Source organism: Triticum aestivum, chromosome 3B (assembly GCF_018294505.1).
Source record: "Triticum aestivum cultivar Chinese Spring chromosome 3B, IWGSC CS RefSeq v2.1, whole genome shotgun sequence".
In the NCBI taxonomy this organism is placed as follows: Eukaryota; Viridiplantae; Streptophyta; class Magnoliopsida; order Poales; family Poaceae; genus Triticum; species Triticum aestivum.
Window position 1 is genome coordinate 224,799,795 of NC_057801.1, and position 21,989 is coordinate 224,821,783.

Here is a 21,989-nt window from a genome sequence, read left to right on the forward strand (position 1 = left end):
GGCCCATCTGACACGGAACATCGGGACCTTCTCTCCAGCGTAGCTCAGCTCCCAGATCTCCTCGATCCTTCCGTAGTATCTGTCCTTGTCGTTACTGGTGTAGGATTCCATCGTTACCCCGGAGTTCTGATAACCATCGCTCTTCATATCCTTGGCCTCGGTGTAGAATGTGTAGCCGTTGATATCGTACGCCTCATAGGTCATCAGGTTGTGCTCGGCGCCCTGTGACAAGGCGAATATGAGTTGTTCTTCCGCGGAAGAATCCTCATGTAAAGGGTACGACAGAAGCTTATGCTTGAACCAACGCGTGAAACATGAGTTGTGCTCTTTGAGTGTATCTCCGTCCGTCCTCTGTTGGCCTCGGTCATTGTACGTCTTTTTAATAAAGGTTTTGTGCTCTACCACCCAAGGATCGACCACGTCTATGTGTTGTAGCGCGACTAGGTTTGCTCTTTCAAAGTCGGCGAGTCGACCCTCGAAGTCGACATGCATTTCGTGGCGACCCTCACGGTGACCCCATCCAGCGAGCCTGCCGAGGTGCCTATTGACGGGCAGACCAACGGGGTTCTCGATGCCTAGATAATTCATGTAGTAGGAGATGCACTCTTCGGTCAGAAAGCCCCTGGCTATGCTTCCTTCTGGACGTGACATGTTGCGAACGTATCCTTTGATGACACCATTCATCCTTTCGAACGGCATCATGCTGTGCAGGAACGTCGGCCCGAGTTGGATGATATCCTCCACTATATGGACCAGCAGATGCACCATAACGTCGAAGAATGCGGGCGGGAAGTACATCTCAAGCTCGCATAGTATCACCACGATCTCTTCCTGTAGCCTTCTGAGTTGCCTCACGCCAATCGACTTCCGAGAGATGACGTCGAAGAAGTTGCATAGGCCAAATAGCGTTTCACGGACGTGCGCGTCCATGATCCCACGGATTGCAACTGGAAGTATCTGTGTCATCAGTACGTGACAGTCGTGAGACTTCATCCCGCTGAACTTCTGCTTCGCTGGGTCTAGGTATCTGCTTATCTTCCCCGCGTAACCGTAAGGAAGTTTTACTCCTAGGAGGCAGGTGAAAAACTGCTCGATCTCCTCCTGACTTAGAGTGAAGCACGCGGGAGGGTAGTCATTTCTGGTCTTCTTGGCCTTTTTGCCTTTGCGACGACTTTCTGTGTCCTGCTTCGCCTCATCATCATCATCATCATTATCATCATCATCATCATCATCATATATAGCGTGAAGCTCCTGCCTGATGCCCATTGATTTAAAGTCTGCCCTTGCTTTCGGCCCATCTTTGGTCCTCTCTGGCATGTTGAGCAGGGTACCAAGCAGACTCTCACACACGTTCTTCATGATATGCATGACATCAAGGCTGTGAGGCACACGGTGGATCTTCCAGTACGGCAAGTCCCAGAAAACAGACCTCGTTTTCCATACCTTCAGTAGCGGCTCTGGCGCCTTTCGCTTCTTTCCCGGCTCTGGCGCCTTTTGCTTCTTTCCCGGCAGTGGGCAGTCTTTCCAATTTTTCAACAGCTTGTCTATTTCCTCGCCGCTCCTCGTACACGGGCGTTTTCGGGGTTCGGTTTCACCATCGAACAGATCCTTGCGTTTCCTCCACGGGTCATCATCGCGAAGCCACCTTCGATGTCCCATGAACACGGTTTTTGAAGACCCGGGATCTCTATCTAGCTGGCGATACGTTGTGTCATCCATGCACCTTACGCATCCAGAAAATCCGTGGACTACCTGCCCCGCAAGATATCCGTAACCGAGATAGTTGTGCACCGTCGTGAGCAGTGCGGCTCTCATAGGGAAATATTCTTTCTCTGCGGCGTCCCACGTATTGGCTAGCGTTTTCCACAGCGTGTCAAGCTCCTCTTTCAGCAGCCCCAGATACAGATTGATGTCGTTCCCTAGTTGTTTCGGCCCTTCAATTAGCATACTCATGTGAATGTACTTCCTCTTCATGCACAACCAGGGGGGAAGGTTGTACATCCACACAAACACAGGTGCTATGTGTGCTTCTCTGGCTGCCAAACGGATTGACTCCATCGGTGCTCGCGCCCAGCACGATGTTCCTTGGATCGTTCCCAAATTCTGGGTATTCGAAGTTCAATGCTTGCCACTGGCTCGCATCCTTAGGGTGACTCAGCATCTTGTCTTTTTTATCTATCTCCGGATCATTTGCGTCATCTTCTCGCTTCTTCTCCTCCCTATCCGCGTGCCAACGCAGGAGCTTTGCTACCTTAGGATCCGCGAAATACCGCTGCAGATGAGGAGTGATCGGAAAGTACCACACCACTTTTCGAGGAGCTTTCTTCCTCTTCTTGTATCGAGTGACACCGCACACCGGACATATTGTAGACTCCGCGTGCTCGTCCCGATAAATGATGAAATTGTTCATGCACACATGGTATTTCACGTGCGGTAAATCCAGAGGACACACGATTTTCTTTGCCTCCTCCAAACTAGTCGGGCACTTGTTCCCCTTGGGAAGACGTTCATGCCAGAATGACATGTTCTCGTCGAAGCATGCGTCGGTCATTTTGTGTTTTACCTTCATCTCCAGAGCCATGAGCGTTACTTTCAGGCGGGTATCCTCGGGCCTGCATCCTTCATACAACGGAGTAACCGCGTCTAACTCAAGTTGATCCATCTTGGCTTTCTCTCGGGCGGCAGCTCTTGCGTTATCCGTCTGCTTGAGAAGCAGCTCTTGAATATGAGGGTCCTGCACCCAGCCCATCGATGGTCCAACGTTGTCTGCTCCGCCGGCATCATCATCATGTCCTGCATCTTCTACATGATGACTGTGTACAGCATCACCGTCGTGATCATCTCCTGGGGATTCTTCGTCTTCTCGCCCCCCCGAGCCGCGGTGGTTGTCTTGCTGCCCTTCCTCATTTCTTGCCCGGCCCCCATGAACGACTTCGTAGTCATCATCATCACCTTTCCACCGATAGCCATCCATGAAACCACGCAAGAGCAGGTGGTCCCGCACCTGCCCGGAATCCGGGTCCGCAATAAGGCTATTCAGCTTGCATCTTCGACACGGACATCTTATCTCCGTCTCGTTCTTTTGAAGCATCTCGGCCTTCGCGGACCTCAAAAACCTATTCACGATGCCTTCGGTCATCATGCGGACCATGGTCGCCTGCGGGGTAGAGCAAAACGATATTTTAGAACCAAGAAAAAATTTGGCATGACTTTCCCTAAAAATAGGACCAAAAAGAATGCTTAATGCCAAAATTCTCGCCGAAACGGAAATGAATCAAAATTCCGGCAAAATATTGGCAACTATCGCATTTCAAATACTGGTACACCTCCAAACACAAACACATATGCAACACCACAAACATATGCAACACCACGAACATACATAGATCTAGCTAGGCCATAAAAAGTGCATGTGCACATTGTTTGTAGGGAGAACAACATAAATATAGCTTACCCCCTTACTTACCTAGCAAAACAAGGTAACTTAACCACTTAATTTGAATGAATCTATGGTGGAAATGAGGTGAAAAAGAGGAGGCACCCGAGACAAGGAGGAGGCGGTGGAGAGAACGAAGTGGGGAGAAAGTGAGTGTGGGAGGAGAGGCTGTCCAAAATATCTTGTTCCTGCCCACTTACTAATGGCGCACCAGCAACAAATGCGCCATTAGTAATCCAGGTTACTAATGGCGCACCCCCTGGCGGTGCGCCATTAGAACTTTTGCAAAAAACGGAATAAAAGCAATAATAAAAAAAATAACATTAGTGGCGCACCTCCTGGATGGTGCGCCATTACTAGTTACAACTAGTAATGGCGCACCACTAGGGGATGCGCCCTTAGTATGTTTGGATAGGCGCACTAGTTCAAAAAAAAATTTGGTACTAATGGCGCACCGTGGTCAGGGTGCGCCATTAGTAGTTTCAACACTAATGGCGCATCAGAGGGTGGTGCGCCATTAGTATATACTAATGGCGCACCACTTGTCTGGTGCGCCATTAGTGTCATTTCCATCTATAGCCCTTTTCCTAGTAGTGTGAGTGCACATCTTTTCAGAAACTTGTTAACAAGGCCATCAGTGCTGAAACTGGTCAGACTGATTATGACGCAACACGCAAGCATGGCCGTGACATGGGTTCCTCATCCAGTGCTGGTCCTCAGAAGCGCCGCGTGTGGGTGCCCAACACCGCCCTGCCACCCAGGTTCACACCGAGGCCATCTTTCGAGGCGCCTCGCCCTGTTCAACAGTCTGCACCAGCCAAGCCCTATGGGGGTCCAACCAATAATGCTCCCCCACGTACCAGTTCCGTAACTTGTTTCAAGTGTGGGGAATCTGGCCACTATATGCGTGAGTGTCCCCAGACCAACCCCAACCAATCTGCTAAAGCTGTTGGCCGTGGCAAGCCGACAGGGAAAGTGTTCCACGCCAAGCCGGCCACCGCTACACGTGGCAATGTCAATTGTATTTCTGCCGAAGAAGCTCAAGAGGATCCCAACGTCGTTCTCGGTACGCTCCTTGTTAATTGCCACCCGGCATCTGTTCTCTTTGACACAGGAGCCTCTCATTCTTTTATATCTGAAAACTATGCTCGTTTGCATAACATCGCATTCTGTGACATGCCAACCTCTATGGTAATTCAAACTCTGGGATCCAAATGGCAAACTTTTAGAGTAAGCCATGGAAATGAAATCCAAGTCGACAGACTTGTTTTCCTCGCATCTTTGATAGCCCTTAAATCTTCAGATATTAATATCATTCTGGGTATGGACTGGATGTCAGCTCATCATGCCCAAATTGATTGCTTCTCTAGGACTGTTCAACTCACCCATCCTTCGATGAAGATAGTCAATGTCTTGACCCGAATAGCCAAGCGACAGTTATATTCTCTTAACGCCAGCCCTTTGCCAGACCTTGAGGACGTTTCGGTAGTCCGTGACTTCCCGGATGTCTTTCCAGAGGAATTGCCAGGTGTTCCACCTGACAGGGATGTTGAGTTCGTAATAGACCTCATTCCAGGAACCGTTCCGATTGCTAGAAGACCCTATAAGATGGCACCACTAGAACTAGCCGAGCTTAAGAAACAACTCGATGAGTCCTTGAAAAAGGGTTTCATCCGACCTAGTTCATCTCCGTGGGCTTGCCCCGTCCTCTTCGTCAAAAAGAAGGATGGTACGGACCGGATGGTTGTAGATTATCGACCTGTCAATTTGGTCACAATCAAGAACAAATATCCGCACCCCAGGATCAACGACCTGTATGATCAGCTCGCTGGATCCTCAGTCTTCTCCAAGATGGATTTGAGGTTGGGCTACCATCAAATCAAAATCAGAAACAGGGACATTCCTAAAACGGCCTTTGTTACTCGTTATGGCCAATACGAGTACACCGTCATGTCCTTCGGTTTAACCAACGCTCCAGCCACCTTTTCTCGGTTAATGAACTCAATCTTCATGGAGTATTTGGATAAATTCGTCATAGTTTATCTCGATGATATACTCATCTACTCCAAGAACGAGGAAGAACATGCCGAACATTTAAGGCTAGTGTTGAAGAAACTTCGAGAGCATCGCCTTTATGCCAAGTTTTCCAAATGTGAATTTTGGTTGTCAGAAGTGACCTATCTGGGTCATGTAATATCTGGTAAAGGCATTGCTGTTAACCCTGAGCGAGTTCAAGCCGTCCTTAATTGGACTCCGCCTGAATCGGTCAAGCAAGTTCGGAGTTTCCTTGGCCTAGCGAGCTATTGTCGTCGCTTTGTCGAGAACTTCTCCAAAGTTGCTAAACCTTTAACCGAACTCCTTAAGAAGGATAAAAAGTTTGAATGGACTCCACAATGTGAGCACAGCTTTCAGGAACTGAAAAGACGCCTGACTTCTGCTCCCGTTCTGGTACCGCCAGACTTCTCTAAGAACTTTGTTATCTACTGTGACGCCTCGCGACAAGGACTAGGTTGTATTCTCATGCAAGATCGACATGTAATTGCTTACGCCTCACAGCAATTGCACCTACATGAGGAGAATTATCCTACTCACGATCTAGAGCTTGCAGCTGTAGTCTATGCACTTAAAACCTGGCGACATTACCTCCTCGGTAACCGTTGCGAAATATTCACTGATCACCAAAGTCTGAAGTACATCTTCACCCAACCGGATTTGAATCTCAGGCAAAGACGTTGGGTCGAGTTGATCACAGATTTCGACTTAGGAATAACTTACACCCCAGGGAAAGCCAACGTCATGGCTGATGCACTAAGTCGTAAATCTTATTGTAACAACCTGACGTTACAACAAAGTCAACCGCTTCTCCATGAGGAATTTCGGAAGCTTAACCTTCACATTGTTCCTCAAGGATTTCTTTCCACCTTGGTGACGAAACCTACTCTTACGGATCAAATCATCGCTGCCCAGAAGCGAGATAAGGGAATAGCTAAGATCAAGGAGAACATTGCTAGCGGAGGTGCTAGTTGTTTCTCCATAAATGATCATGGTGCTGTGTACTTTGAGAACCGTCTAGTGGTTCCCAAGAACCATCATCTACGGCAGTTGATCCTTAAGGAGGCTCATGAATCTCCTCTCACCATTCATCCCGGTAGTACTAAGATGTATCAGGACCTACGCCAGAGGTTCTGGTGGACTAGGATGAAGAGAGAAATTGCTCAGTATATTGCTAGCTACGACGTCTGCCGTCGTGTAAAAGCAGAGCATCAACGGCCTGCTGGCACCCTTCAACCCTTAGCCATACCTGAATGGAAATGGTATAAAATTGGTATGGATTTCATTACCGGTTTTCCCAGGACCAAGAGAGGGAATAATGCTATCTTCGTCGTTGTCGATCGTCTTTCCAAAGTAGCCCATTTCCTACCTGTTCGTGAGAGTATAACCGCTAGTCAATTGGCAGACTTATACATCTCCCGGATAGTGTCTCTCCATGGTGTTCCTTTGGAAATTAACTCGGATCGAGGAAGTCTTTTCACCTCTCGATTTTGGGAAAGTTTCCAAAATGCTATGGGAACCCGCCTTTCCTTTAGCACCGCTTTTCACCCTCAATCGAGTGGTCAAGTAGAACGCGTCAACCAGATTCTAGAAGACATGCTTCGAGCCTCTGTTATCTCATTCGGAATGGATTGGGAGAAGTGCCTTCAATTTGCCGAATTCGCTTACAACAACAGCTATCAATCTAGCTTGGGTAAATCCCCTTTTGAAGTTCTCTATGGACGACGGTGCCGAACACCCCTTAACTGGTCAGAAACCGGGGAAAGACAATTCTTTGGCCCGGATATGATTCAGGAAGCAGAAGAGCAAGTTCGCATCGTTCGTGAAAAGTTGAAAACCGCCCAATCCCGTCAGAAGAGTCAATATGACCGAAAGCATAAGGCTATGACTTTCGAGGTTGACGAGGAGGCTTATCTTCGGGTTACCCCTCTGAAGGGAACCCATCGTTTCGGTATCAAAGGCAAATTGGCTCCTCGTTACATTGGACCTTTTCGCATTCTCGCCAAACGAGGAGAAGTTGCCTACCAGTTGGAACTACCTCCGCACCTCTCCAGAGTCCACGATGTCTTCCACGTTTCTCAACTCAGGCGTTGCTTCTCGGATCCTAGCCGTGGAGTGGACCACGAAACGCTTGATCTCCAAGATAATCTTACATATCGGGAGTAGCCCATTCGTATCCTCGATCGGGCCGAGCGTACCACTCGACGTCGTAATATCAAGTTTCTCAAAGTTCAATGGTCGCACCATTCTGAGGATGAAGCAACTTGGGAAAGGGAGGATCGTCTTCGACTCGAGTATCCCGCCTTCTTCCCGGAGGAACCCAAATCTCGGGACGAGATTCTTTTGAGTGGGGGTGAGTTGTCACATCCTAGTTAGCCATGCATTAGAGTGTTGCATCATGTTTACTCTTTCATCAGAAACTTGAAATGGGGATGACAGAACCCCCAGTCCCCTCTGAAACCAATTAGGGTTTACTAAAAATAATTTTCAATGAACCTGAAATGCCCTTCTAAAATGCCCATCATTTTTGTCTTGGTTCAGAACCTCTGCCAAAAGTGGTGCACATTTTCCTAGGCCATCCTAGGGTTTTTGAATGAAATCATAAATATTTGAATTTGGGCATTTAAAATTATATAAAATATTTAAATGCTCAAATATCTCCAAACTAAAATGTTTCATGTTGGAAATAATCCAACTATGGACCAGGAGTAGTTTGGTGATTTTAGGTGTAGCCTAAGTATTTTATTTAATTCAACAAAGTTGCAGAAGTATTAAAAAACAGAAACAGAAAGAAAATGGGAAAAGCTTACCTAGCGCCCAGCACCCGGCCCACCTGCCGGCCCGGCCCAGCACCGCACCAGCGAGCTGCTTGCCGGCCAGGCAGGCAGGCAGGTGCTCAACGGCGAGCACCGCATGGGTGCCACGCACCTGCTCGCCGCCTCGCCGCCTCCCTCGCCCGGCTAACGCCGTGAATCACCCTCCCTCTCTCCTCTGAACCCCCCAGACACCCCCTCCTCTCCCCAGCTCCTCCCCCTCGCTCTCCCACGCCATGGCCGACGCCATCGCCGCCACCCCCTCGCCGTAGCCACGCCCTCCGTCAACCCCACGCCATGCCACCGTGTCCAGGAGCTCCGGCGCCGTCCATTTCATCGAGCTAGCCGAGCCCCGTGTGCTCGTGCGGCCCGAGACCACCGCACCGACCTCGCCTGAGCTCGCCGTCACTGGAGATCCCCTTCAACGCCGTCGCCGCCTCAGCTCGTCCCCGACCCCGCCGGTGGCCTCTACGGGAGCGCTGTGAGCCTAGCTACCCCTCCGACCCTCCCTCTCTCATTCCCGAGCCATGTAGCCACCGCACGAAGATCACACGCACGCACCGCCGCGGATCTCGTTGCCGACGTGCTCCCGGCCATCCTCCGGCCAACCCGCGGTGTCCAACGCACTCACCACGCTGCGTCAGGCCCAACCATGCACTCCCCGCACCTCACCGATCCCCCTAGCGACAAGTTCGACTTTGGCCGAACTCCGGTGGCCGCCAAAGTCGTCGCCGGCGCCAACTCCGGCCACCCCGACCCCAACGGACTCCACCAAGAGCTGCGGCTCGACCTCAGCTCCGCTCCGGTGCCCTCCGCGGCTCGTTTGGTTGCCGGAACGGCAAAAATCACTTCCGCCGCCGCGTCGGGCTCGCCGGCGGCTAAACGCCGGTGCAGCCGACCCGGGTTTGACCACGGGTGGGCCCTGGTTGACTCCCCTGAGTCAATGACAGGTGGGGCCCAGCCCTGTTAATTAAACAGGTTTAGTTTTAATTAAACTTTAATTAAGTTAATCACCCTGACATGCGGGACCCACTGTCACGTTTGACCCGGACGTGTTCCGTTGACCTGCTGACGTCACACTGACGTCAGGCTGACGCAATAATTGATTTTCTGGAATTAATCTAATATAGGAAATTCCAGAATATAATTTAAACTTCAAAAATTCATAACTTTTATTCTGTAACTCCAAATCAGACAAATTATATATGAAAAATGATCAGAAAAATCCAATCTATCCATCTGTACTATTTTCATGCATGATTAAACAAGTTAACCTGATGTTTAATACAGAACAAGGAAAAGCACTTTAAAAAGGCCATGTTTGAGTTTGAAATTTGAATCTTTGATTCAAATTGGTTCAAACCCTTCTGGTTTTAGTTGCATTAGCCCAACACACTCATATTGCCATGTTTCATGCATGCATCATATTGTTGCACATTGTTTGGTGATGGTTGTGTATCGGTGTCCTTTGCGACAGGTTCTGCCTCTGAGAAGTACCGTGATTACCCTAACGAAGAACCGTATCAGTGCATCGAATCATCAGGCAAGCAACCAACCATTTGATCATATCGATCCAATCCCATGTTCTCGCTCCTGCTCTCTTTTACTGCATTAAGACAACGCGTTTCAAACTGCTGTGTGCTACGGTAGTTGAACCCATTTCCTCTGCATGACCTGTCATTGCCACAGTAACTAGATGAAACCCACTAGCATGTGTAGGAGTTGATTGAGCCCTATGGATGTGTTGTTCCTACCTTGCTATGCCTGCTATGCATAGAGTCGTGTCAGGTCTGGTTCATCTCGGTGATGGGCTACAGTGAAATGATTATGTCGGTAATGGTAGTGGTGTGGTGAACACGATTTGGTAAAGGTATCGATGAGAGGCCATGTAGGAGTACATGGTGGGTTGTTTCATTGAAGCCGACCTTAAGCACTGAGATCTGTATGTGTGATTTAAGATACAGCTACTACCATGCATTGGGCCCTGAAATATGACCCCGCTCGACTTCTGGAGGCCGTGGAGTTGCAAGTAGTTTCTGGTGTTTGTAGCCTACTGGAGGCCGTGGACAGCGCTGACCGTAGGGGTGGGCTGTGATGCGGTAGGTACGTGGCACGGTGTACCGAATACCCGTTAGGTATCTCGGGAACCCTGTTCACATCGTTCGGGGCCGTATGGGAAACCTCGGCCGGGCTCCCTGCGGATGGAACCTGGATAGGCGATAAACCTGGACTAGAGGCTTAGGTGTTTAGGTAGGTCGTGGTCTACACCCACGTCGGCTTTCGCTTGAAGTCTGCCGAGCACATGTCATGTGCAGACGCTAAGTGGTGGAAACATGTATGAAGAAGTACACCCCTGCAGGGTTATCATGATCTATTCGAATAGCCGCGTCCGCGGTAAAGGACTACTTGGTTGCCTATACAGTTCATAGACAAGTAAATGGAAACTACTAAAAGCCTCAAGATAAGTGTGAGTGCCGAGGATGGCTCTTCCGTAGGAAGACGGAGGTGGATCCTCGGTAGTGTATTGAATTGGTGAGTAGTGGACTCGTGTACGCAAAACCATTTCAAGTTGGAGTCTCGTAGGTTAGCCTAGCCAAGAGTCAAAGCTGGCTTGCTGCAATAACTCCACCAACCCTTCTTGATAATATGCATGTATGTAGGATCTGATGTAAGTCTTGCTGAGTACCTTTGTACTCATGTTGCTATAATTTACATTTTTACAGAAGACGCTGCAACCCCTTCTGATGGGTTCTACGTAGACGTTGACATCAATGAGTAGGCTAAGGCCCAGGTGGTGATCCTGAGCTTGTGAAGGACCACGTAGTATAGCTAGGCTTTCCAAGCCTCTTTTATTTTACTAGTTGTCTGTACCCAGACAAGCTACTTCCGCTGCTGGTTTGTATGACTGTATGACTTGAATGCTGGGTCGTGTGACCCGTACCTGTGTGTATGTTATGTATGGCTCCCTGAGCCTTAAATAAAGTACTTGTGTCGTAGAGTCATGTTGTGATGCCTTGTTGTATTTGCACATATCGAGCATATTGCGTGTATAATTGAAATGCTTGGTATGTGTGGGATCTGACTATCTAGTTGTTTATCTTTAGTAGCCTCTCTTACCGGGAAATGTCTCCTAGTGTTTCCACCAAGCCATGGTAGCTTGCTACTGCTCCAGAACACTTAGGCTGGCCGGCATGTGTCCTTCTTCGTTCCTGTGTCTGTCCATTCGGGGAAATGTCACGCTTTGAGTACCGGAGTCCTGTTAGCCCACTACAGCCCGGTTTACCGGAGTCCTGCTAGCCCAGTGCTACAGCCCGGACCCACTTGCTGATGACCAACACGTTCGTTGCTGGGTCATGAATGCCTGTCCCTGTAAGTCTGTGCCACTTTGGATTTACGACTAGTCATGTCAGCCCGGGCTCCTTATCATATGGATGCTAGCGACACTATCATATACGTGAGCCAAAAGGCGCAAACGGTCCCGGGAAAAGGTAAGGCGACACCCGTGGGGTTACCGTGCGTGAGGCCGCAAAGTGATATGAGGTGTTACAAGCTAGATCGATGTGACATCGAGTCGGGGTCCTGACAGGCGCACTCTCCCACGGTGCGCCATTACTTGTTTAAACTAGTAATGGCGCACCGTGGGGGAGTGCGCCATTAGTATGTTTTTTTGCAAAACTACTAATTGCGCACCTCCAGGGGGTGCGCCATTAGTAACCTTGATTACTAATGGCGCATTTGTGGTTGGTGCGCCATTAGTAAGCGGGCAGCAACAAGATATTTTGGACAGCCTCTCCTCCCACACTCACTTTCTCCCCACTTCATTCTCTCCACTGCCTCCTCCTTGTCTCGGGTGCCTCCTCTTTTTCACCTCATTTCCACCATAGATTCATTCAAATTAAGTGGTTAAATTACCTTGTTTTGATAGGTAAGTAAGGGGGGAAGCTATATTTATGTTGTTCTCCCTACAACAATGTGCACATGCACTTTTTATGGCCTAGCTAGATCTATGTATGTTCGTGGTGTTGCATATGTTTGTGGTGTTGCATATGTGTTTGTGTTTGGAGGTGTACCGGTATTTGAAATGCGATAGTTGCCAATATTTTGCCGGAATGTTGATTCATTTCCGTTTCGGCGAGAATTTTGGCATTAAGCATTCTTTTTGGTCCTATTTTTAGGGAAAGTCATGCCAAATTTTTTATTGGTTCTAAAATATCGTTTTGCTCTACCCCGCAGGCGACCATGGTTCGCACGATGACCGAAGGCATCGTGAATAGGTTTTTGAGGTCCGCGAAGGCCGAGATGCTTCAAAAGAACAAGACGGAGATAAGATGTCCATGTCGAAGATGCAAGCTGAAGAGCCTTATTGCAGACTCGGATTCCGGGCAGGTGCAGGACCACCTGCTCTTGCGTGGTTTCATGGATGGCTATCGGTGGCAAGGTGATGAAGATGACTATGAAGTCGTCCATGGGGGCCGGGCAAGAAATGAGGAAGGGCAGCAAGACAACCACCGCGACATGCTGTACTGGAACTTGCCGTACCTCTTTGGCATAGCCTTGTCGACCTCAGCATCATTGGGTTGGACGTGGAGGATGGTGATGCTGGTGTGACTGTCGGAGGCGGGGAAGAAGATCTGAGGCCTTTCGAAACGGCGCGGAGGGTACTACTCCGCTATGATGGACGGTTCCATCATTGGAGCAGCTCCGATGAGGTGTATGGCGGCGAGGTTGAAGCAGGACAAGACAAACAACTTTAATATGAAGTGAGACTCTAATATCATATGCAATAGATGATGTAAAATACATCACCAAAAAGTGCTAGATGTAAAACGCATCAGCCGCGCCACGGCCGCTCCGACAGATGTTGTAAATTCTGTACACTCTGAACTTAACTGAAGAAACTGAACTTTACAATCGAAACTGAATTTTACTGTCCAAACTGATTGAACTAGTAGCAGAGCATTGCAATAGATGTTTAGGGCGTTGGAGCACTAGTGGCAAAGAAGTAGTGATCTAAATGAGCAGACGCTCTAGCAGGGAACGTACTAGCGGAGAGCAAGTCGTGCAGCAGAACCGCGAGCGAGTGCTAAAGCACCAACTCCTGTAGCTGTCGAAGGTCGTGCAGCAGTAGCAGTGCGAGCAAGAGCAAGAGCAGAGCAGCAGCACGAACGAGAGCAAGAGCGGAGCAACAGCGCGACCGACATCAATAGCAGAGAAGAGCAGCAGCACGAACTGTCGGTGTACTAAAGTAGGGGTACCCTAATACCCCGAACTTGTGCACGGGCAGTCGCAGCGTCCCGCGGCAAGGCTTGCCGGGCGTCCGCCAAGACCCTTCACTATTCATATTACTGCCATTCAAGAACAAAGTGTTAACTTTGAGGACAAGGCCCCGGCAAGAGGAGCTTGCCGGGAAAGACAAGGCCCCGGCAATAGAAGCTTGCCGGGAAGGACAAGACCCTGACAAGAGGAGCTTGCCAGGAAGGCCAACCAAGGGACTTCAGAAGACTTGCCACGATGCACCGCGCGTCCTGGCAAGACCCGACGAGCGGCAAGCTTGCGGGTGCGACAAGATAGAGACTGCGGCAAGGCGCTTGCCGCGGCGAAGCCACCACTCTGCGCCCACGCTCCAGCTCACCCGACGACGTGTCACCGCGGGATCACTCCTGGTGCACGTGGCGGGCGGCTGTGCAGCTAAGCGGTGCGAGGTGGCGCATGGAGCTGACAAGGAGGCCATCGTGGCGATCGGTGGCTCCCCTAACGGTCGCTTCCTGCACTATTTGGACGACCTCGATCTGCTCTTCGTGCGCCCTCCGCTCCCTTGCCCAACCAGAAGGGGCCCCCCTGCCCCATAGGTGCTCGTTCCCCGCGACATCTTTGGCACGCCAGGTAGGGGGGCGTCGAGGTTGTGCGAACCTGATCCGGTCTCCGCGCGCGCTACATCAACATCTTCATCGACATGCCACCGAAGAAGAAGCCTTCGGAGGTGGCCGCTCTGTCCACGTCGATCCCACCGCCGCCGCAGCAAACGGGCGGTGGGGTGGACGCCGGTGGAGGAGCGGGCGCCGGCGGTGGGACTCACGTCGTCACCAGGTCCAAGGACAAGGCTCCGCAAGCTTCAGCGTCTGGATATCCACCGCACCCCTCTCAGGAGGTGCAAGATCGACAACGCCATGGTGCCCCTAGCACCGTGCTCGCGTTGGAACAAGGCCAAGCCGGCGGTTCGCGAGACGTTCAAGACCAGCGTGCACGCCAGCATGCTGGCACTAGCGCGGTGCGGTCGCCTGGACGAGACGTTGCCCCTTCTAACACTGTTAGGAGTTTGAGCATGTCCCACACCTCGCGCCGCTCGCCACCGCCACCCAAGACTCCAGAGGAAGCGCTGGCCCGAGCCCAGCTGCTCCTAGATTACCCTCCAGCGCCGGACAAGATCGACGACTGGAGGGCTGCCATATATATCCTCATTGGCTTCGCCAACGGCGACAAGCCATGGCAAATGAGCGCGTCGAAGCCGCGGCAAGACGCTCCGGCAGAAGCCGGTGGCAACAAGACCGTTGGGGGTGCCACCACCGTACACTCCCCGCCTCGAAGGCCAAGATCGCCAACTCGCCGGGCCAACCTCGACACCGACTCCACTGCGTCGTCGGACCCGCGAGCTCGCCGCGATCAACGCCACGTTCTCCAAGAACGACGACACGAGGACGCTCGTACTCGCATCGAGCGCAGAAGAGAAGCGCAGCGTCAATATGACCAGCGCGCTGGGCCAACTGTCGATATGCATGCACCAGGGGAACCAGGCCACTTGCCGTATGCGGCAGGTTGCCCTGCGTTCACCCGTGAGCTGCGGCAAGTCCAGTGGCCCAATACCAAGAACTTCAAGCTAGACGTACCCGAGAAGTACGATGGCAGGATACATCCGTCGGAGTTCCTCAGCGTCTACACCATCGCGGTGCAGGCTGCCGGGGGGCACGACGAGAAGATCCTCGCCAACTACTTCCCGCTGGTGCTCAAGCCCAACGTCAGATCTTGGCTCATGCACTTGCCAGACAACTCCATCTCTTCATGGGCGGACCTGTGCCATCAGTTTGTCGGCGCCTTCACAGGCAGCCACAAACCCCATGGTCAGGAGAGCGACCTTCATCTGCTCGCCCAGAAAGAAGGAGAACCCCTACGCAAGTATATACAGAGATTCAACCAGGTGCAGCGCAACATCCCAGACGTCCGCCCTACCGCGATTATTAGCACGTTCCATCAGAACGTGCGTAACCGCAGGATGAGGGAGGAGATGGCGATGTGCAAGATCAGAGATGTCAGCGAGCTATATGCTCTGGCCGACAAGTGTGCACGGGCTGAAGAAGGGAGGAAACTCCCCGGAGAGAATGCAGGAGCAGAAGGATCTGACAGTGAGGACGCCCCTCCGGCAAAGAGGAACCGGAGGCGGAATAACAGAAAGAGGAAAGCTAAGGATGTGCTAGTTGTCGAGCAGTCCAGCAACGGAGGCGGTTCCGACAAGGTCAAAGCTGGTGACTCCGGCGAGGCTGCGGTGGCCGCCGACAAGCAGGACGGCTCCGGCAAGCAGTACTGCAAGATCCATCGCACCAAGGGCCATGACCTCCAAGCATGCAAGAAGGTTGAGCAGATGGCAGATCTATAGAAAGTTGAATATGAGCGTCGCGACAAGGAGAAGGCCCACGGGAGTGGCGGAGGATCCGGCAAGAAGCGTCCCGCCCGGGAAGGGCACCGCGGCAAGGCCAAGCAGCGGCAAGGAGACAGGCCTCCCCGCGGCCGCGACAAGGACGAGGACGAAGATGAAGATGATGACATGGAGGAAGATGAGACCGACGACCAAGAGTTTCAGAAGGCGACGGAGGTTTTGTGGGTTGACGCCGGTGCTTCTCTGCATGCCTCGCACCGCCAACTCAGGCAGTGGGTGCGAGAGGTGAACGCAGCAGAACCGTCCGTTGAGTCGCGCAAACCCCTGAAGTGGTCCAGCACGCCCATCATCTTCGACGTCGAGGATCACCCTGATCGCATCACTGCGGTCGGGTGCTTGCCGATATTGGTTTCGCCAACCATCCGCAAGTTCAAAGTCACAAAGATGTTGGTTGACGGTGGGGCCGGCCTAAATCTAATCTCTTCCGCGGTGATCAACAAGCTCCAGATCCCCGACAGCGAGCTCGAAGAGACTGGTACCTTTCAAGGAATCAACCCGGGAAGGAGCAAGCCGAAGGGGAAGATCACACTGCCAGTGACGTTTGGCAGCGAGCTGAATTTCAGAACAGAGAGAGTCACATTTGATGTTGCTGATTTCCCATTGCCCTACAATGGGATACTCGGCCGTCCAGCGCTTGCCAAATTCATGGCAGCCTCTCATTATGCTTACAATGTGCTCAAGATGCCTGGTCCGATAAGTGGCATTTCTGTCCAAGGCGACAAGAAGGATGCACTTATCTGTACCGACAAGATCTACCGGGAAGCAGCAGCCGCAGCAGAGCGCGAGCCACTTGCCGCTGAAGCTCCCGGGGGGAAGAAGAAGAAGACCAAGTCCGGCAAGAGTAGCTCTGATGCCCACTCCGGCAAGAGCACCTCTTCGGAGTGCTGCGCTACCGTCGAGGACGCACCACCGAGCTCCACCGGCAAGTGCAAGAAGGCGAAGACAGCTGCACCAGAGACCAAGAAAGTGGCCGCCAAAGAGGACGGCACTGGTGGTACCTTCACCATCAGTGCCACGCTTGATCCTAAATAGGAAAGCGCGCTCGTTGCTTTCCTGCGGGCGAATGTCGATGTGTTTGCATGGCAACCATCCAACATCCCTGGTGTTCCCAGGAAAGTAATTGAGCACCACCTTGCCGTCTGCCCTCACGCGCGGCCCGTCAAATAGAGAGTCAGGAAGCAAGCAGTAGAGCGTCAAGAGTTCATTGCTGAAGAGATCAAGAAATTGGAAAGCAGCAGGCTTGGTCCGAGGAGTACTCCATCCAACGTGGTTAGCCAATCCAGTAGTCGTGCGCAAAGCAAACGGGAAGTGGAGGCTTTGTATTGACTTCACTGATGTTAATAAAGCTTGTCCCAAGGATCCATTTCCCTTGCCGCGCATTGACCAAATTGTCGACTCCACAGCAGGATGTGATCTGCTTTCGTTCCTTGATGCATACTCAGGATATCATCAGATCTTCATGGCAGAAGAGGATGAAGAGAAAACCGCATTCATTACTCCATGTGGCACGTACTGCTTTGTACGGATGCCTTTCGGGCTAAAGAATGCTGGTTCAACATTTGCAAGAGTAGTCAGTCATGCTTTTGAGCCACAGTTGCACAGAAATGTAGAAGCTTACATGGATGACATAGTGGTCAAGAGCAAGGACAGAGAAACTTTGATCCAAGATTTGGATGAGACCTTCACAAATCTGCGCAAGATCAATCTCAAGTTGAATCCCGAGAAGTGCGTGTTTGGAGTTCCTTCCAGCAAGCTTCTCGGGTTCTTTGTGTCCCAAAAGGGGATCGAAGCCAATCCCGACAAGATCAAAGCCACCGAACAGATCGAAGCCCTGAAGCGCGTCAAGGATGTGCGAAGACTTGCCGGCTGTGTTGCTGCTCTCAGTAGGTTCATCTCTAAGTCTGCTGAGCGCGCCCTGCCATTTTTCAAAATTTTGAAAAAGGCAGGTCCAATGAAATGGACTCCGGAAGCGGAGGCTGCGCTGCAGGACCTGAAGAGATACCTATCCTCGACTCCAACACTTGTCGCACCTAAGCCACAAGAGAAGTTGCTGCTATATCTAGCGGCAACCAATCAAGTGGTTAGTGCTGCGTTAGTAGCGGAGAGGGAGGTGGATGATGAGCCAACGGCCGCGGCAAGCGAATCCAGCGACAAGCAGGGGGCTTCCTCGACAAGTTCTAATTCCGGCAAGGATAAACCTGTGCAGCCACAAGAAGAGAAAGTTGGTTACTGGCGACTACTTTCCGGCAGAGCTCCCCGAAGCCGCTGCCAAGAAGGTCCCCAGGATCAACACAGAAAGTGCTGAGGAGTAGTCTGCTCTGACAAGCCCTAGGGTTTGTTTCGTCGAAGCAGACGCTCCCGACAAGCTGTGTCCAGACACGCTTGCCGGGGAGCATCACGCTCCGGCAGGGTCCCAGATTCTCGCCGTAGAAGCGGATGTTCCCGCAGCAGTATTTGCGCCTTTAGTCCTTGTTGTCGGAGCTTGATAACGATGTGGAGTAGGTGTCATTCGAAGAAGCATAGCCTTGCCGGAACGCAGAAGACAGAAAAGCTAAGTTGCCAAAGTTTGAGCGCAGTCAGTTTTTAAATTTTTAAGTTATACTCCTTGAACGACCGTGCCTTGTATGGAAAACCTGTGCGCGGAGGAATCAACTCGTGGCTAAGTTGCGCCCTTACTTTGTTTCGAATCCGCTCAACAATGAAAGTTTGCTGCAACTAGCCCCGACGAGGTTTCTTGCCGGAGGCAACACCGCCAGCAGGCTGCTGATGTTCCGCACTCAGCAAGTGTGTTAGCGCCGGCAAGTTCCCTAAAAGCGTAGGGTAAAGACATACAAGGAATTGAACTGAATAAAGGAGATAACATAGCCAACATTGCCCAGGACAAAGTTATATTACGAAAGTAACTTGTTACGGCGCTGACTAAGTTGTTCTCATAACTAAAATAACAGCGACAAGGAAAGAGAAGAAGGGCGCGCCGGCACCTGGGCCCCGGCAAGCCAGTGTTGCTGGGGGCTGCGAGTACCAAGATTCATCCGCGGCAAGCCAGAGTTGCCGGGGGCTGCGATATCAGATAAGCCTTTCGTCCCTCATCATGCATCCTCTATGGACTGGGGAATGCGAAACCGCGTTTCTTCCTAAAAACTGCCGTGCCTTGTATGGAAAACTTGTGCGCGGAGGAACCGGCTCGTGGCTAAGTTGCGCCCTTACTTTGTTTCGAGTCCGCTCAACAATAAAAGCGTGCTGCAACTAGCCCGGACGAGGTTTCTTGCCGGAGGCAACACCGCCAGCAGGCTGCTGATGTTCCGCACTCAGCGCTCGTGGCAAGCGTGTTAGCGCCGGCAAGTTCCCTAAAAGCGTAGGGTAAAAACATACAAGGGACGAGATGGGGAGGCGGCAGGGCCTGTTGCCGGGAGATGAAATGTCTGTCCGAGGGATACCAAGGATTAGCTCCTTAACGTGGGTTCAACCCGCAAGACAAAAAACCCGGCAAGCATCCCCTTTTCATTAAAAAAACATCCCACACAGATACAGTCCATTTAGGATGAAAAACATGAAAGAGAGGATTACAAGTTTTTGATGCGGTTAAGGCCCGAAGGCTTACAAATTAAAAAGATAAGATGCCCGTAATCCCTTTCCTGTCTCTCTTTTCAGGAGGTATGTCAAGTAGGCGAAAAGGGGCAAAAGAGGCGCCTAGGAGAGCTACAGGTGCCAGAAGACACCAAGAGAACATCCCGGGGGCCGTCCGAAGGCTGGACGGCGATGGCGGCGCCGGAAGCAGAGCTCGAAGACGGGGCGGCAGGACGTCAGCACGGTGTCGAGGGCACTATGCCCTCGTACTCCGACTTGACGGCCTTGTCGCCAGCCCTCTTCCCCTTCCGCAGCCTTCCTACGCCAGCCGCCCAAGGAGACGACCCCGGGGAGTTCAGGGAGCCAGCGACCCGGATGATGGGGTCGCCGGTGGCGCACGAGGCGACGCCCGACACCTAGTCGGGCCCGCCATCCCGCCGCCCGCTACCCTCGTCGTCGCTGTCGCTCTCCTCCTCGTCACTCTCGCTCGAGGGGGAGTCTTCGCTGTCGGAGGAGCTGTCCACGCAGCACTTCGCCCGAGTGCCGGAGTCCCCGAAGACCTTGACGGAGAGGAGGTCGCCCTCCATTAACTTAAAATGGAGGGTAAACCCCGCCGTCAGGCTGTGGATACGGGCGAACGTCTTCCACCCACGATCGAGATACATCACATTAGGGGCTGGGAATACAACGCGGACTCGCGTGCCGCTGATCCCACAGCCCCTCATGTGCAGTCTCAGCGTCTCGGGCGGATCCGACTCCATCGCGTTCGCAAACGGAGCTGGAAGCCGGAGGCGACGACGAGGCGCCCGGCGCAGCTTGACGAAGAACTCGCAAGGGTCGTCCCCTGTATGGACCGCCGCGGGGAGAAGAACCGCCGGCGGAGGCGGAGATGGTGTGCCGCCCCGCCCGCCTCTTCCCCGAGCGCCTCGACCTCGTCCTCGACCTCGTCCACGACCTCGCCCCCTCCCTCTCCCCCTTGTGGCTGGCTCTGCCGCCACGGGCGCGGGATAGGAAGGGATGCGCTGTCTGGCGGCGACCCTCGCCGCCACCGATGAAGAGCCGGGGTTCCCTTTCTCCATGGCGAAGGAGAGAAAGGAGAGCGGAAGCTGAAGAAGGGGGGAGATGAGAGAGTGCGGGCTTCTGCGCTCCCCTTCCGCTCTTTTTAAAGGAGCGAGGTGGGGGCTCGGCCACCCCGCTCAGCGAATCAAGGCAAAGGAAGAGCAGGGAGTGGGGGCCGACCCGCTGCCCCCGCTCGTGACGGCCCAGTTTCCCACTTCCACCGCCCACGACCCCAAGCGCATGGGAGCCGCGTGGCGGGGATGCAGAGCCGAGGCGACGGATGAGGTGACCTCGCCCCACCCCGTGATCACGGGGGGTGGACGCCTCGAAAATCGCGCATGCCACCCACGTCTCCCGCGACGCCGCGATTGACGCGTGCCGTTACGGGAGGCCGCGGTGAGTATGGAGCGGATTTGGTTTGGACCCAGGCCGCGCGTGCCCGTGCCCTGTTTTGGGCCTGGCCCAACAGCACTCGGCACCGTGTATGGCCCAGGCCCGGGGGCTCCTGTCGGTGTACTAAAGTAGGGGTACCCTAATACCACGAACTTGTGCACGGGCAGTCGCAGCGTCCCGCAGCAAGGCTTGCCGGGCGTCCACCAAGACCCTCCACTATTCATATTACTGCCATTCAAGAACAAAGTGTTAACTTTGAGGACAAGGCCCCGGCAAGAGGAGCTTGCCGGGAAAGACAAGGCCCCGGCAATAGAAGCTTGCCGGGAAGGACAAGACCCCGACAAGAGGAGCTTGCCGGGAAGGCCAACCAAGGGACTTCAGAAGACTTGCCGCGACGTACCGTGCGTCCCGGCAAGACCCGACGAGCGGCAAGCTTGCGGGTGCGACAGGAGAGAGACCGCGGCAAGGCGCTTGCCACGGCGAAGCCACCACTCTGCGCCCACACTCCAGCTCACCCGACGACGTGTCACCACGGGATCACTCCTGGTGCACATGGCGGGCGGCTGTGTAGCTAAGCGGTGCGAGGTGGCGCATGGAGCTGACAAGGAGGCCCTCGTGGCGATCGGTGGCGCCCCTAACGGTCGCTTCCTGCACTGTTTGGACGACCGGACGGGCATTAAATGCCCTTGTCCCCTGCCGTCAGAGTTAGGTAGGGGCACTGTAGGTAGTGGTTGTACCAACCCGCATTTTTACCTTTCTACCCCTCTCTCTAAGCTGCCACCTGTCGGTGACCCCTTTAGACTATAAAAAGGAGGCCCTTGCGCACGTAGAAGGGGTTCGATTCGGCTCGACTCATTCGAGACAACAGCATACCCACGCTCTCAAGCAAGAACATAATACAAACACAAAGCAGCAGTAGGAGTTTTATCTCTTCGGAGAGCTCCGAAGCTGGGTAAAATCC